The sequence below is a fragment of the Sus scrofa genome, chromosome X (genome assembly GCF_000003025.6).
Source record: "Sus scrofa isolate TJ Tabasco breed Duroc chromosome X, Sscrofa11.1, whole genome shotgun sequence".
In the NCBI taxonomy this organism is placed as follows: domain Eukaryota; kingdom Metazoa; phylum Chordata; class Mammalia; order Artiodactyla; family Suidae; genus Sus; species Sus scrofa.
Genome location: NC_010461.5, coordinates 117,863,884 through 117,882,753, shown reverse-complemented (window position 1 = coordinate 117,882,753; position 18,870 = coordinate 117,863,884). Strand labels below are relative to the sequence as shown.

The 18,870-nt window shown below is 40.0% G+C and overlaps 1 pseudogene; it reads left to right on the top strand.

Moving 5' to 3' along the window:
- Nucleotides 1–15,277, top strand: part of LOC100624589 — a 42,905-nt pseudogene extending 27,628 nt beyond the window's left edge.

The window sequence follows — 18,870 nt, the reverse complement described above, 5'->3', positions numbered from 1 at the left end:
TGCTGAAAATACGAGATTAAACAGGAAAATAAAAAAGTACAAGAACATTTATGGGGTAAAAATGAGAAAATGAGTAGAAGATGAAGTAAACTAAGAAGCCTGGTAATGAGAAAATAAGAATGCCACATAAGAAAAGCGTGGGAGCAAGCATGAGAAACTAGACTGGGAAAGAAATGGGACAAGAATGAGGAGAACGAGGAGTTTGCGGAAATGAGACATGAAAAAGGAGAATGAGAACATATACACACGAGAACGTTTTTTTGGAGTTGGCGGAAATGTGAGCTGACAAGCCACACAGGAGAAGGGAGGGCAGGCCGGCCGATTTGGGAAACAGCGCAGACCGCACGTGCAGATACCAGCACTGGCAGAACACGCGTGTCTACCCCCGGCTGGCAGGCACCAGCCTTGTGGCAGCTGGGGTTGGAGTCAAGGATTGAGAGCCAGAGCTGGGAGTTGGACCAGAAATCAAGTGTCCTGGAGTCAGGTCAGAGAGGCAGCGGGGCAGGATGCTGCAAAGACTCCAGAACATTCAGGATGGAGTGGGGCAGGCGAGGGTGACATTGACCTCCCCCCTCGCCCCGGGTTTGGTGATCATAACTTTGCTGGGGAGGGAAATGTATGACCCTATCTTTACCCTGAAGTTTGAATTTGTTTGTTATAATTTGGCTAACCTCGGAGTCTCGCAGTTGGCGCTTTCAGAGTGCCTTATCATTTCTTTACCTTGCCTCCAGGTTGGAGTTTGTGCTCTTTAAGAAAATCTGTAGAAGAGGCTTTTGCTGTGAAAGGGACAATCTAGCCTCACCAGTTGCTGTACTGAAGTGAGAAGCCCTCGTGTGACGCAGACAGGATTGCTTTGGACGCGTGGGTGGGTCTGTTTTCGCTAGGGGAGGGCCCTTTGCTTGAGCGCAGAAAGGCCTTGGACCCTGAGAATTCAATGTCTGTTGTTTTCCCTGTGTTTTGCACTCTTTTACTGTTAGGTTACGTATTTGGCATTGCTCTAAACATTTTTCTTTTTTGTTAGGTTTACAGATTTTCGACAGGCAGTAAGTGGCCTATCAAACAAATGCCTCAGTGGTCATTTATTTAAATTCTATTTTAATGACAAGTGATACTACTTTTTAGGGAAGGGAACAGAGCTGGTTTCTTTGCTGTGTGTATTAAATTAAACCAATAGTTTTGGATCTTGAACGAAAGATAAATGTCTCTTGTAGGAGATGTCAGTAATCTTGTGATTTTTGAAATGTGAGACAGCTAATTAAATTTTTATATAAGCTATTTTCAAAGAATATTACATATTGTTTTTAGAAGCTTTATATGATGAATGAATAAAAGTGAATCACTAGGTTTTAGGAATTAGAAGTGCACTTGAACAAGTGAATAAGAGAATTTTTTTCCCTAGGCAAATGGGTATTCATGGTGCCATCTAAACTAGGAATTTACAGATGGAAAAAAGAATACCTCAGCATCAATCAGTAAATCCTTTTACAATGCAGCTATTTCTCCATGGAAATTTCAGTTTCTTTAGAGGAAAAAGGTGCCTTGATGGAGAATGAATATATGTAATCATTATATATATTCATATATATATAAACTTTTTTTTCCTTGCATAGAATAGAACATTCAATGTGTAGTGATAAGATCTATCAGGAACTGTTACTTCTAGCCAGTGGGTTGGTACTTGGCATTGCTTAGAGACTTGCATCTACGAGTTGACTTAAATTCATTTTTTCCCACCAAGTGCTTGCTTCTCCCATATAACCTATTCTTTTTTTTTTTTAACCCTTTAAGCACTTAAAAATAGTTATTGTCAGTATGTGGTGTGTTTTAAAAATGAATCAATATTCTTACCCCTTGTCTTGGTTTCTAACCTCTACTTCTTCAAAGTGTGCAATTAAATGATTTCAACATATTCACATGGAGTTTTTAGGGAGCAGAATTTACCACCCCAAATATGTCTCTTTGGGATAATTATTATTTTAACCTGGTTATCTTTTAAGAAACAGCAGATAAGGGGAAAACTCTGAAAACCAAGTAGAAGTTATCCTTTTGTAAGAAACATTTAAACTCATAAGGAAAATCTCCATTTGTTAGGGTGTCTTCCTCTCTGTGACTGTGAACTGAAGTTTGGCACTTGCCATCTGCCTCTGCATGGACTAAAACATGAGCCACTGCAGCTACAAACCTGCAGCACCTCCTGAGTGGTGCTCAGGGTGGGGACCAGGAGTGAGGCACTCTGTGCTCTAGGAAAACTGGAAGGACAGGCCTTCAGATAGTCAGATATTTTTAGGAGAAGGTTTTATGTGCCCAATTCTTGGATCTCCTCATAGCCAGAAAAACACTAAAATCCGCCATAGTGATGTCTGCTCCTTGTGACTGGTAGCAACCTTCAGGCGATCAGCAACAAACGTTTGTAAAATGTGTGTGTGCTGCATGCACCTCCCCTTCACCTTTCTCGTATCCTGATATCCCCCCTTTTCCTCCTTGGGTGGTATTTCAACCTCATCTGTGGTTAAGAATAAAAGAATGCCACAGTCCATGTGAATGCGGTCACCTCCAAGGGTGAGAGCCCGTGAGTCCTGTGAAAACTCAGGATACTGGCCCTGATAGCTGATGTGCATATCAAAGGAATGATTTCAGTGAGCCTGGGCCTCTCTGATTCCTGCTCCCTGACCTTTGTTGCAAAAACTCCTATATTTCCTAGCTCCCCCATCACCACCTCCAAGTGGTTTCTCAGAGCTACCTGAGATGCTGTCTACAGGGGTTAAGTCCTAATTTTGCCCCAAATAAAACTTAACTCTCAACTTTCAGATTGTATTTTTTTTTTAACATACCTACAAGAGAATGACTAAATCTGGAAATGTATCCATGGAGAATGCCTAGACTTAAATCTGCATAACAGCCTTGCCCTTGCTGGTCACCTCCCATAACTGCCCCCCAACATCTTTCTTTTGTCTTTAGCTAAAGACGATATTTAAGGTGGTGACTTGGGCCATTTGGGCAAGTTACTCAGTTTTCCTGGGTCTCTCCCATGTATGCATGTTATTAAACTTAGATTTTCTTATTAGTTTGTCTCATGCCAGAAAAGCCTAGGATATAGAGGAAAAGTTTTCTTTTTCCCAATAAGATCTTTCAGGATGTTAGGAAATATATATGAAATTCAAGAAAATGCTTAGTCCCTGAATATCTTATGAATAATTATTTTAAAGTAATAATTTCCATGGAGTTCCCGTCGTGGCACAGTGGTTAACGAATCTAACTAGGAACCCTGAGGTTTCAGGTTCGATCCCTGGCCTTGCTCACTGGGTTAAGGATCTGGCGTTGCTGTGAGCTGTGGTGTAGGTCACAGATGCAGCTCAGATCTGGCATTGCTGTGGCTGTGGCATAGGCCGGTGGCTACAGCTCCTATTGAACCCCTAGCCTGGGAACCTCCATATGCCGTGAGAGCGGCCCTAGAAAAGGCAAAAAAAAAAAAAAAAAAAAAAAAAAAAATTTCCAAATGGATTACATGTTTCTAAATTATATTTACTAAGTTGTTTTTATTTGTACATTTTATCTCATTATAATTAACTTCTAGATCTATGTTTACTTATCTGTTGGTTCCTGTTAGTTTCATTTTTAGCATTCAGTCTTCTGCCTTATCAGAGAATGTTTGAATCAATATTCCCATAAATTAATGGTAGGGGTTTTACAAACTACAGAATGCAAAGAGACAAATTATCCTTCAAATTGGACAATCCAAGGATTATTTCAAAGATGTTTCCCTTGTAACTGGCAATGCAATAATGTGGCAATTAGAATTGAACCATATAAATGTGTACTCCAGTTTTGAACCCTAGAAAGGTGACAGTGTAATGAGATTTGACAGCATGTAGAAAGGTGAAAACTCATTAACAAGCTAGGATCTGCATTAAAAAAATTGATTAGCATTTTTGTATTATGTAAGAAGATTTGCTTAGCATTTCAGGAGGAGAGCAGCAGTTGTGTGGCATTTAAATCTATTCTGAATTAAAAATGATCAGTTTTAAAAAATTACAGAAAATTCTTATGCAAATGAAATATAATCAAGCCGTGCTTCAGACTCATTATGCGTGATTGATATGCACCATAACTTGCTTACTAATTCAAGGAGCAGAGGAATTCCAGTTATCGTTGTTGATGCAGTGCTGTGCCACACTGCTGGAAGTGATATTAAATTGATTACGATAAACGGTGTAAACCAACAAGGTGGGTCCTTATCCAACTTGACATTTATTTTATATGAAAGGATGAGAATTTCTTACTATCCTAAAAACCTTAGCTTCCTCATAAGCATCGAGATCTTTCTGAGGCTCTTAGAGTTATGAAAATCAAGAGCATGGGGGAGAATATAGGTAATAGAGAACACTGCTTTGTAATGATGTTGCCGGAATTCAGCCCTCTGTCTGCCAGTGCCTAATTGAAACGCAGCAGAGACATAGTTTTGGGTAAAGGAGAAAAAAATAGCTTTATTGCTTTGCCAGGCAAAGGAGGGTCACAGCAGGCGAATGCCTTAAACACTGTGCCCCCCTCCTTAGAAATGCGACGAGTTTTATAGTAAAGAGGAGAAAAAGAAGTTTTCAGCTAGGAATCAGGATTGGGACAAACATGCATTCTTCTTTCTCAGGGGGAATCTTAGTCATCAAAGCTGGAGTCAGGAGATCTCGGCATGATCAGGATGGTGGTCTTCTGGGTTATTGCCTAGAATAAGAGGACTTGCGAAAAGGGCATATTGGTCAGAGATTAGAACAAACTAGGAAGATTCCTGAAAAACATCACGTGGTAATCATCTTTACCCCACAGGCAATTATGCTCAGGCTGCCTAATCTTTAGCTTACAGGTGATTGTGTTAGGGTGCAATTAAGTCAGGGAGAAGGACAAGAAAAGACTCTAAGCTGCTCAATTTCAAAGTATTCATTTATAAAAGAAGCATAAGGAATATAACTTTTCTCTTAGGTATATAAGATGCCTGTGATGTGTATCCCTTGAAATGGAACCAGGATCCTGCCCCAAGGCTGTACTATTGTTGCTTGGCTGTTCCTCCCTTCCCTGATCAACCGCTGTCTGAACCTGTCCCTAGGAACTCAGGGAAGGTCATGGTGGCTGACCGAGGCCCATTTCCTAAGAATGAGAAATGGGGGGACACAGAAAGTCTCTTGCACCCAGGAGCCCCACAGGGCCGTTTCAATGCCTTTAGTAGATGACATTTGCTTGTTGGCCTAAAGCTTTGTTTATTCCTGATCGGTAATTAGAGATTTCCCTAATGTGATTTCTTCAGTGAGTTCACATCTAGTTGTGAAAATACTTGGTAATGAAACTGCAAATTGGGCTAACTTTGGAAAACTGTGAAGGTAACATACCCAAATTTCTCACAGCTTCCAAAGATTTAACAATTTTTATGTCACAACCTACAAAATCCGTACTGGTCCATTTTAGCATTCTTTGTCTAACTTTAGAATTTTGACAGCACTGATTGGTTCAGGATAAAAGCTACAGTTGATATATCAAAAATGTGTTTATTTTTTAAGTTTTAAGAAGACAGATTTTAAGGTGGCTTTTTGATACTGCTTGCAAGTTGAATGTACCTTAGAAATCTATGATGTCAACATGCTCAATTTTCTCAGATTTCAGTTTTTAAAATTATTTTTTTAGTTAATATTTTTAAGGTTTTTTTAAACACAAAAACACGTTGATTCATGATCAAAGCCAATGTTGGCCTATTTAAAGTGTTTCTTTCCTCTTTTGTAAGTTTTACGTGACAAATTTTAAAATATATTTTTCATGCTAATGTTATGTGATTTCTGATTTTAAATACTTTTGCTATTGGTAGCATTTTTAATTGGAATTTTAAGTGATACTTAATTTTAATGATTTTAATAGTAACCTATTTTCCTGGTAGAAATTTTGCAAAACGGAAATGTATGAAGGAAACGAGATCATAAAAATCATATTGAAGGGGAGCAGAATATGTCACCCCCACTCCAAAATATGCCTCTTTGGCATAAGGAGTATTTTGAGCAGAATTAAGAAAAGCTCTGAAAATCAGCAGTAGAGGTTACCCTTTTTGTAAGAGAAATTTACGTTTATAAGGGAATCCTCCATTTGTAAGGGTGTCTCCCTCTCTGTACCTGGACGAGAAGGACTAAATCTCTCAAAACTCTTGCTAATAGAGAAGTCAGTGACTTAAATCTGTGTAACAGCCTTACCCTTGTCTACCATGCTTTTATTTTCCTGGACACTCCCTTTAACTGACTCCCCATCCCCTCAACATAATTTGCCTTTAGATGGAGATGATATTTAAGGTGGTGTCTTGGGCCATTTCAGGGAGTTTTCCATTTTCCTGGGTTTCTCCCATGTGTATAGGAGGGATCCATGGTATTAAATTTCTGTTTGTTTTCCTCCTGTTAATCTGTCTTTTATTACAGACGTCTCAGCTAAGAATCTGGAAGGGTAGAGAGAAAATTAGTTTTTTTCCCCCTACAATATGTAATATTATAATTCAGAGTTAACCATGGTTAACATTTTTTTTATTGCCTTCCAGTATCTCCAGTATAATGTTCTCCAATGTTTATTAAAATCCGGTAGAAACATTTAAAATGTCTGAATATTAGGAAACATAACAGATTTGTGACTTCACTTTTGAAACTGAGGCTATCTTATTTTTTATTTGAAATGTGTAATACTCATATTAAAATTTCTTTGCTTCTATGTTCTGTTGCCATTCCTCTGGAGATTGTTAGAAATGTATGGATTCAGAAACATATAGTATGGCATGGTCCTCTCTAGAGTAGGGTTTCTCAAATTTAGCTTGATGACACTTCGCTCCAGCTTATTCTTTGTTGTGGGATCTGAAGAGAGTGAGGGGATAAGCTATGTGAGATAGCAGTGATTCAAGGCACAAGTGACAGTAAGTGCAAAGGCCCTATGGCAGGAACAGCTTAGGAAGAGCAGAGTCTACAATGGCTGAGAGCAGTAGGCAGGGAAAAGCATGGTGTGACAGAAGATCAGATCCTCTGGGTCATGGAGAGTTTTGTGGGAAGATGCCTTCTTTGGCTGCTAAAGAGTAAGAGAGGGAGCTGATTGGAAGCTTTTGAACAGAGGAATGACACTGTGATATACCTGCTACTTCACTGGTTTTCAGATGTCAGAAGTATGGGAGTCGCTAGTATTACCAGCAATTCAGATTCCCCAGTCCCAGTCCAGACCAGTGAAAGCAGATGCTCTGTGAGTCTGCCTTACCCAGTACGGTTTGTCTGGTGATGCTGACGTGGATGAGGGAGGAGCACACTTTGAAAAACGCTGCTTTAGAGGGTCCTGTCTGGTCACCATAGACAACACAATCGGGGCAAAGGCAAAAGCAGCGAGGTCAGCCGGAAGGCTGTCACGGTATCCTGAGCCAGAAATGCTCAGATCAAGGGAATGTGGCTGTTCATCACCTTCAAGTTATATGTGCTTCTTTTCCTGAACCTGCCTTTGCAGCTCTAAAATGTGCAATATATGATGTCTGCAGACCTTAAAGACTAGAAATATGTGTAGCATATTTGAAAATATATATTCAGAATATGATTAAGTCCAATAAAATGCATGATTTCTACATGGACTCCTCACTCCCCCCCGCCCGACGTTGGCCTGTGGTTTCGGGAAACTGTGGCCTCATGCCCCTTCCCAGGCACGGCTTACAAATGATGCCTCCACTTTCCACTCACCTGCTAGAAAGGTACTGTCTTGAAAGCTCAGGCCACATCAAATACATCTCTGTATGTCCCTAGGCAGCTTCTCCGCTGACTTCAGCTCCAGGTGAGTGTTGAGTGCAGTGACCAGATGAAGGGCTTTCGTCCTCGCCTCAGCACATAAGCTGCCCTTATGGCTCTGATGTAATGCTGCTTTGCATGGTGCAGTCCTCTTGTCTGTACCATATTAATAATTTTTGCAGAGGCCCTATCTAGGTATTAAAAATCCCAACTTCAGGCAAGTCAGCTGGGCCTCAGCAAAGTTAAGTGACTCGTATAGGGTCAGTCTTCTCAAATGAGATGGAGCCAAAAACAGAATTCCTATTTTTCTGATTCCATTATACCACATGGCAGTGTGTGGCTGTGTGTGTGTGTTTGTGCATGCACGCATGCATGCACATGAATGCAAATGTGCTTGTGAGAAAGTGTGTGTATTCTGTTCTGTAGCTGAACAACAGTTATAAATATTTTAATTTTTTTCTCTTGCAAATATCCACACGTGTTTAGAATAGAGTGTTCTTTATTTTTGAAATATTATTTATTACTGAAGAATATCAAACTAGGGAAATGAATAATACAGTGATTACCTGTGTACATATCAGCCACCTGAAGAAATAAAACATTACTACATGTTAAATCCTTTGATGTGCCCTCCATGATCTCATATGCTTCTCTGCCCTTTTAGGCTGTACTACATTTTTAGTATAATTTTCAAATGAGTGCTCTTTCATATATTAACAGTTTGGTTTGTTTTCTTTTTTTTGTTTGTTTTTCTTTTTAGGCTGCACTTGCAGCATATGGAAGTTCCCAGGCCAGGGGTTGAATCAGAGCTGCAGTTGCCAGCCTATGCCACGGCCACGGCAATGCCAGATCCAACCTGTATCCGTGACCTACACCACAGCTCACGGCAACACTAGATCCTTAACCCACTGAGCTGGGCCAGAGAGCGAACCCATGTCCTCATGGATAATAGGTTTGTTACCACTGAGCCGCAATGGGAACTCCCATATTCACAGTGTAGTTTGTGCCAAAGACTAATCACATGTATATGTATATATTCATGTAAATATATATGTGTGCATGTATATATGTATATAAATATATGCTTGATGGTTCTGAAACTATAATTAAGATCAGTAATAACATACTGCATGTCTATAGCAATTTATATTTACAAAGTACTTTGAAATATTTCATCACATTTTACTTTTATTAATTGACATGTCTGTCTTCATCCTTGGAACCTGCAAAGTCTTTCTGAAAGCCAAATGAATATGATGTGTGAGGCTGGTTAGTGCAAGATAATCGTTTTAGATATTCCTATATCCTAACCCCTGTACATGGCTAGAGAATAATCCTTCAGAATTCTTTTTTTTTTTTTTTTCTTTTTAAGGCCACACCTGTGGCATTAGGAAGTTCCTGGGCTAGGGGTCAAATTGGAGCTGCAGCTATAGGCCTACACCACAACCACGGCAATGCCAGATCTGAGCCACATCTGCAACCTATGCTGCAGCATGCAGCAATGCCAGATCCTTAACTCACTGATCCAGGCCAGGGATGGAACCCGCATGCTCATAGAGACGTCAGGTCCTTAACCTACTGAGGCACAACAAGAACTCCCAGAATTCTTAGTTCTGAATAGTCATTAATGTGAAGCAATGGGTACTATTCCACTTTTGAGTTGTAATCAAATGCACCATCTAGGCCAACAAACACATGAAAAAATGCTCAACATCGCTGATTATAAGAGAAATGCAAAGCAAAACTACCATGAGATACCACCTCACACCAGTCAGAATGGCCATCATTAATAAATCCACAAATAACAAGTGCTGGAGGGGCTGTGGAGAAAAGGGAACCCTCCTGCACTACTGGTGGGAATGTAAACTGGTACAGCCACTATGGAGAACAGTCTGGAGATACCTTAGAAATCTATACATAGAACTTCCATATGACCCTGCAATCCCACTCTTGGGCATCTATCCGGACAAAACTCTACTTAAAAGAGACACATGCACCCGCATGTTCATTGCAGCCCTATTCACAATAGCCAGGACATGGAAACAAGCCAAATGTCCATTGACAGATGATTGGATTCGGAAGAAGTGGTATATATACACAATGGAATACTACTCAGCCATAAAAAAGGATGACATAATGCCATTTGCAGCAACATGGATGGAACTAGAGAAGCTCATCCTGAGTGACATGAGTCAGAAAGACAAAGACAAATACCATATGATATCACTTATAACTGGAATCTAATATCCAGCACAAATGAACATCTCCTCAGAAAAGAAAATCATGGACTTGGAGAAGAGACTTGTGGTTGCCTGATGGGAGGGGGAGGGAGTGGGAGGGATCGGGAGCTTGGGCTTATCAGACACAACCTAGAATAGATTTATAAGGAGATCCTGCTGAATAGCATTGAGAACTATGTCTAGATACTCATGTTGCAACAGAAGAAAGGGTGGGGGAAAAAACTGTAACTGCAATGTATACATCTAAGGATGACCTGACCCCCTTGCTGTACAGTGGGAAAATAAAAAAAAAAAAAGAAAAAAAATGCACCATCTATATGCATAAATACATTTTAGTTCATGACATTATTACATATAAAAATTGACATATATTTGACTTAAGAGCAACACTTGCAGGTTTCTTGGAACCTCTTGATATTCTTTATTGACAGTTCTCATAAATCAGATTTTCTCCTGTGCTTCCTTTCCTATTTCTGGTTAGATAGATCTGGATGAATTATCTCCCTCTGTTTCATTCCTTGGCTTTTCCAGAGCCACATTTTTCTCTGGAAAGGGGAAAGAAAAGTCAACTGATTTTCTTTCTCAGACTCAGAATGGGTACAATAATTTTCTATTTTTTTAGGCCATTATTCTCATCTTCCAAGGCATTTTATTATCTTTAACCTGATTTTTTTCCCCTAAGGCTAAACCACCATTTTTATATTAGGGATGACAGCTGCTAGGGCATTGTATAAAGGACTGAGGAATAGTTGAATTAGAAGAAAAGCAAAGTTTACCCTTGGCCAGCTGGTATACACTAAGTAATGTCAGGAAATGAATGCAGTAGGGCTGTAGCACAGGGAGGGAGGTGATCCAGCCTTACTTATTAGCGAAGTCCTATGGCTCTCATGAGAAAATTTGTTCTTGGCAATACGGAAAGTAATGACAGATCTTGGATGAAGGCATACAAATCATTTGTTTTTGTTGCCTGAATCTCTTATGTTACCAAATGCAATACTTATGGTAATTATTATTTTGTAGAGAACTGGTTATATCCATGAACCTCAAAGAGATGGATTTGTTAGTTAAGAAATACCCAACTGGTGAAAGGAATAATACAGTGGTTACCTGTGTGCACATCATCCAGCTGAAGAAATAAAACATTCCTTATGGTTCAAGGCTTTAGCTCACCATTTTTACCCTTTGGAAGTCTGAAAATCTTTCATTTGAACTATATTGAGTCTCTCAGGCTACTGGAGCTATGAAAGAGATGATTTGTTCCACAGTTAGGGAAGATGGTGTGGAATACTCTATGGATCGCTCAAGTTCACAGAAGTAGAAGGCTCTCTAGGAAGAGGGGTGGGAAGCAGCATTTCCAACCCAGGCTGCTGTAGCTTAGAGACTTCCACACTTGTCTAGGACATTACTTGTCAGATTTCAAATTGTTCTTTCTACTTTATGTTGAGTATTGGGCTTAAAGCTAGCTGGCATATTAACTTAGAAGATATTTCACAAATAGCTGCCTAGAGAGTCTAAAGGGTAACTTTACCACACGCTATAAGGGGAGGAAAGCATGTTAAAAAGAAAGATTATAAATGAACTAGATGTTGTGTCCTAATGAAGAAAATGTAATCCCTCCCCCTCCCCAGTGATAGAGCCTCCTAACAAGGGATTACTTTGGCATTATAACCCAACAAAAATACTTGATGACATTGCTGTGCAATCATTCTGCATGAAATTGGGCTTGGCTGTGTCAAGACGGACAACATGGGGGCTGGTATAAATTGTAGTTCAGCTAACTACTTAGTACTGAAAGCAAATGATAAACATGTAATTCCTGAAAACAAGGGATGGTTTATGAAAGAAACATTTTCTACTTTAGGAAAAAAAGCTTCATGAAATTCAAGAGGGTTTTGTTTTTAAAACACTACTTACTAATTGCATTTAAGCATAAAAATAACTCTCAAGGTTTTCTTTCGGTCTGTGCCATACTGTTGCGTATACAGTATTTAATTAGATGATTCATTAAATTTATGAATGTTTTCAACCCATGTTGAATATAACTTATTAAATTTTAATTTTAAATGACACTGTAATAACCTCCTTTGGAGTCACTCTGCTTAGGCTGGCTGTGACTACAGATATTTGTATATTCTGCCTATGTGGCTGGACGTGCCTGCACACATAGAGCAACTCAACAGCTTTTCTTCCCTCTAATCTCTACCTGCGTTCAGCCCAGGTATCACTTAGCAACTTTTCTTTGGCTCTTTGCCCAGTGATCTGCACATAGAGATATTCAGCAGATGCTAAGTAATGTCTGTTTGAGCAGCCAGTGTAGTCAAATGAAATAATTGCAAGATTTTAAAAAGTCTATAAGTATCTGTGCAATCTAGGGCCATCCTTTGACCTCTGTGGGCCTTAATTTTCTTACCTGTCATCCGATTGCCTTAGACTCAATGGTTTCTGAAGACCAGCCCAGCATAAACCTTCTCTAGTTCCATGATCCCCTCCCCTGTCATCCCTGCCTACTATCATCAGTGCCATCTTTACCTCCACTGAAGATGCTGCACTATATTGTTACCTTAATGTCGTACACTGAAGTATTTGTTGTGCTGCAGTTTTGCAGATCTATCAATAACTTCTACATTGTGTTTAGAGAGAAAAACAGCCTTTTCCTGTAAACTGAGAACATTACTACCTGTTTGAAATCTGGATCATCAAGCTAAACCTTCTTCTGGTTGGGAATGGCCCTTGCCTTCCTGCCCTCTAATTTTCCCCACAGATATTTCCTGGCTGCTTCCATTTAGTGCTTGGATGGGGAGTCAGAAGGACTAGCTACCATATCTCCATCTGCTACGAAATTCCTGTCACCAAGGGCCACTTACTTCCCAGATTGTATCTTAATTTCCCCAGCTGTCTAATTAGGGACCTTTATTTGATTTTATCTAAAATCCATTATGTTCTGATTCTGTATGAATCTGTGTTTGGGGATGTAAATTATTTAAAGACAAGGACAATCAAAAGAACTTTTAATGAGCACTTACTCTGCACCCAAATGGTAGGCATACTTTAAAGGTAAGGAAACTGAGTAGTAGAGAGGGTAAAAAGGATGCCTAATCATTAGTAAACTAACAAAGCTATAAATTTCAGTCAGGACTTGAATGTGTGTACCTGATTCCATAATCCATACTGGCTGGAAAGGTTAATTGGACCTATTTTATTTTATTTAGTTTATTTGGTAGGTGGTGGGGAACAAGTTTTTAATCAAGGGTTAGTATGATTAAAGGCATAATTTAAAAAGGTCAACACGATGGTGTTCCTAGAGGATAGCAGCCATATTGAATTTATCCCTTTACTTTCAATATCTAACAGTGTTTAGTGATACACAATTTGATGTTTATTGAATGGATGGATGGATGGGCAAATGAATGATGGTAATGAATAAGTCATGAAATCAGAGAAAGGAGAAATATTAGTGATAATGCTACTATGATAATCTGGACGTGAAATAATAATAAAATCAGAGTGGAACAGGACACATGCAAAGAGAAAAAGTGGACTGGACCTAGAAAAAATTAGATGTGGGCATGAGAGAAGCCAAGATGACCCCAAGGTTTTCGAAACCTTGCTGGTTGCCATGGTGGTTTGATACCGTTCTCAGTATTCTGGTGGTCACCTTGTAATCAGGCATCTATTGACAAATGCAGGGGAGGCCTGAAAACAATAGAAAACAAGTAGGACACATTGCCATTTGAATGAATTGTAAAACTGAATCCATTTATATTTGAGTTTGACCCACATAAGGACTAAAATACAGGGAAAGGAAGATGGAGAAAATAGAGAATATAGCTCTCATACAGAGATTATTGCAAGAGGCTACTGTTTTATTTTTTTACATTTTATTGGGATATAGTTTATTTAAAAGGTTGTATTCGTTTCAGGTGTAGAGCAAATTGAGTCAGTTATACATATACATATATCACAGAACATTGAGTAGACCTCCCTATGCTACACAGTGTTCCTTGTTAGTTATCTATTTTATATATATTAGCGTTTATGTGTTAATCCCATGCTCCCAATTTATCCCTTCCCCCATGGTTTCCCCTTTGTAATCCTAAGTTTGATTTTGAGATCTGTGAGTTTGTTTCTGTTTTATAAATAAGTTCTTTCGTATCATTTTTTGTTAGATTCCACATATAAGTTATTGTTGACACTGATTTTTTAAAAAACTATTTCCACCTCACTTTCCCCCCTTTTCTTTCTTTAATCAAGATGTCTGCCTATTGGTACTGAACTGGGTACCATTTACTCATGGGTGGGAGTCTGCCAGCATAGAAAAGTAGAGGTCATTGCCAATCACCAAGGCAAGTGTAGCAGACTACATCAGGTAGCCTTCACAAAGTGAACATCTCATCAGTTGGGTTGCTAAGAGCCAAGAGGCAGTGAACCTCACCAGCACCATTTTTGACTCCAAGAGGCTGATTGGCTACAAGTTTGATGATGCCATAGTTCAGTCAGGATGAGCTGGCCTTTCTGAGTGAATTGTGAAAAGGGAAAGCCCAAAGTAATTGTAGAATATAAAAGAAATGATATTTTGTCCCCAGAGGAGATCTCTTCTATGGTTCTAAGCAAGATGAAAGAGTTTACTGAATCCTATTTGGGGGGGGGGGGAGGAACTAGAGACGCAATAATTACTGCTTCAACATACTTAAATGATTCACAGTGTCAGGCCACCAAGGATGCAGGGATCATCCCTGGTCTTAATATCCTGAGAGTCATTAATGAGCTTCCTACAGTGGGCATACTCCATGGCTTGGATTAAAAAAAAAAAAAGAACCCCACCCCCCACCCCAAACAACTGAATCCTTGCAAAAGAAAAACATGCTGATCTTTAATTGAGGGAGTGGCACATTTGATGTATCTATCCTCAGCATCCAGGATGGCATCTTGGAAGTAAAATCCACTGCTCATGACACCCATCTGAACGAGGAAGATTTTGGCAACTGTGTAGTGAATCACCTGATTGAAGAGTTCAAACTTGAACACAAGAAAGAACTCAACAAGCCCACCAGCCCCGATGAGGCAGTGGCATATGGTGCAGCTGCACAAATGGCCATTCTCACAGGCAACACGTCAGAGGGTGTGCAGACAAGCTCGCTGATGTTTCTGTCCAGGCATGGAAACAGCAGAGAGGATATTACATCCTTTATCAAGAGAGATGCGACAGTGCCTGCACAGCAAACCCGGTTGTTCCCGACTTTGACAACCAGACCACTCACTGAAAGTGTATGAGGGAGAATGGGCATTAGCTAAAATAAACTGCTTGGCAAGTTCATACTTTATGGGCTCCTCTAGCTTACTGTGGCATTCCTAACAGCTAGGTGACCTTTGACAAGGTTGCCACTATCATTGTTGGTGTACCTGATGCAGATGGAAATACTTGCAGAAAGAACAAAATCCACATTACTGATGACGAAGGCTGTCTCCATAAAGCTGATATTGGCCAGACGGTAGATGCAACAGACAAATAGGGAGGAGCAGGTGAAGTCTCTGGAGATAGAGCCGAAGCCAGCAGTACTAGAGAACTCTGCACCTTCAGTAGTGTGCAAACACTTGAAAATCCTACTCTGAGAATCAGTTTCAGTCAAGAAGATAAAAGGAAGATTCTTGAAAAGTGCCAGGAAGTACTAAGTGCCTGCGTATGTAATCAGATTGCTGAAAGGGAGGCTGAGTACGACCAGGCTTCACCCCATGTGGGATCTGGCCCTGCATCAGATGAGCCTGAGCTTAGTGCTGGTGAAGTGGATGAACAGTCATTCTTTGGAAAAACTTTCCTGTTCTCCATAATCATTACACGGTATCTGTTTCAATATTTCATGCTGAGTTGGCAGCATCAGTGTGTATGCATGATTCAAAACAGTTAATGATAAATATTTGTAAGTGTATTTAGCATTTTGATATTAATGCTTCTGTGTCTTGTGGGTTATGAAATTCATCACATATTTAACACCTGAAGTTCATGTGTGGTGACTCGTTTGGCAGTTAGCAGCTATGAAATATTTAAACACCTAACTTTGCTAATAAGAAAGAGGCTATTACTTACCTTCCAACAGTATCACCACTTTAATAACAATGACCACTCGTGAGCAAATGTTACAGCTGTAAACTTGTGTAAACATTGGGTCCTGCTCATCCATGTGCTATGTTAGACTCTACTACCTTTACTCACAATTCTGGGTATTTCTTCAAAAAAGTTTCATAACCCACTGATATCTGTGTCTCTCAATTTATAGAAAAATTACAGACCTTCCCAGGTTTGAGTTGCCATTTGAGATTTTAAGTCTTCTCAGTGTACATTGCTTAACAAGGGCCAGAATGTTCTTTGTTGCCACTGATGGTTTATACCTTGACTTCTCAGCTACATATGCAAAACTTCTGTTGACTTGATGAGGAAGAGATCTGTTTCTTGCTCATCATAAACTCAGTCCCATTTCCGTGAAGATGTGAGGTGGAATTATCAATGAATTCTATGATATTTTTGAGTTAGAGAGAGAAATAATTTTTTTGTTTTGACAGTTTCTGCTGTACAGTAAAATGACCCAGCCATACACACGTGGGCATGTGCGCAGACACACACACGTATACACATTCTTTTTCTTTCTTTCTCTCTTTTTGTCTTTTTGAGGGCTGTACCTGCTGCATATGGAGATTCCCAGGCTAGGGGTCTAATCAGAGCTGTAGCCACTGGCCTATGCCACAGCCACAGCAACACCAGATCTGAGCCGCATCTGCGACCTACACCACAGCTCATGGCAACGCCAGATCCTTGACCGGCTGAGCGAGGCCAGGGATCGAACCTGCAACCTCATGGTTTCTAGTTGGATTCGTTTCTACTGCGCCATGGTAGGAACTTCTCTTTTTCTCATATTATTACCCATCATGCTCTATCCCAAGAGACTGGATATAGTTCTCTGTGCTATACAGTAGGACCCCATTGCTTATCCATTCTAAATGTAGTAGTTTGCATCTACTAACCCTAAACTCTCCATCCATCCCACTCCCTCCCCTTCCCCCTTGGCAACAGTAAGTCTGTTCTCCATGTCTCTGAGTCTGTTTCTGTTCTGTATATAGGGTCATTTGTGCCATATTTTATATGGATATATTTTTATATATCCACAAATAAGTGATATCATATGGTATTTGTCTTTCTCTGTCTGACTTACTTAGTATGAACATCTCTAGTTGCATCCATGTTGCTGTAAATGCCATTATTTCATTCTTTTTTATGATTGAGGAGTATTCCATTATGTAGATGTACCACATCTTAACCCATTCATCTGTTGATGGACATTTAGGTTGTTTCCATGTCTTGCCTATTGTGAGTAGTGCTGCTATGAACATACAGGTACATGTGTCTTTTTTGTTTATTTGTTTGTTTGTTTGTTTGTTGGCTTTTTAGGGCTGCACCCACTGCATATGGAAGTTCCCAGGCTAGGGGTCGAATTGGAGCTATAGCTGCTGGCCTACACCACAGCCACAGCAATGTAGGATCCCAGTAGTGTCTGTGACCCATACCACAGCTCACAGCAATGCCGGATCCTCTACCCACTGAGCAAGGCCAGGGATCAAACCTGCATCCTCATGGATACTAGTCAGATTCGTTTCCACCCTGCCACAACGGGAACTCCCATGCGTCTTTTTGAATTGCAGTTTTGTCTGGATATATGCCCAGGAATGGGACTGTTGGATCATATGATAATTCTATATTTAGTTTTCTGAGGAACCTCCATACTGTTTTCCTTATGGTTGTACCAGTTCACACTCCTATCAACAGTGCTGGAAGGTTCCCTTTTTCCACACTTTCTTCAGCGTTGCTTATTTGTAGACTTATTAATGATAACCATTCTGACCAGTGTGACGTGGTACCTCATTGTAGTTTTTATTTGCAGAGGAATAATTCTTTATGTATCACAGTTTGGCTACTATATTTTTACTGTTGTTCTTAAGGGTAGGTCGAGACCTAAAGGAGAAGAATTATTATTTTCAGCATTCAGGTAAACTCTTTAGAATTGCACTGGATTGACTTTGAGGTAGATTATTTTCACTGTGACTCACAATGGCCTGTTCATATTGTGGGACCACTTGACCTCCCTGCTTGGTCTCTTCCTCACACACTCCAGGGACCGACCTCTGAGATACAATTTTTTTTTTTCTTTTTTGGCCACACTTGCAGCATATGGAAGTTCCTGGGCCAAGGGGAACACTGTGAGATGTCCATTTACCTTAATGTTGTCTTCCGGAAAACCAGAGAGGCAGGACAACTGTGTCATATCATTGTTAGTTTTGTATTATAAATACAAAACTCAGTCATTGAAGAGTATTGAGCCCTTGCCAGTTCTCTAAGTTGAAAGCAAGTTCCATTAGGAGGTTCCCAAGAGGCCTTCTCAAGAGTGCAGTGCCCCATATCATGAAAGAAGACATCAGAAAGTAATATGCAGACAAAGCAGGTCACTTGTAGGCCTTCACCATGTAAACCTTGGTTAGGCAGCTGGGAGGAAGGAGGACTGGTTTGTAGAGGACGGACCTTTGGGTCCAGCTGACCCCTAGCTACCGACGCTGTCTTTGCCTGTCTGCTCAGGTATGGAGGAAGTCACATATAGCAGTAAATCCCTATAAAGCACTGTATGTGAGTGCTGTATATTTTTACACACATACTCATATTATATATCCTAATTTGACCCTCATTTAATATGGGAAATAAATACTTTTTTTTCTCCATTTCACAGATGAAGAAACTTAGTCACTGAGAGGTTGTGTGACTTAACCAAAGTTATACAACCTGTAAGTGTTAGAGCTAGGATTTGAACCCAGGCCCTGTCTCTTAG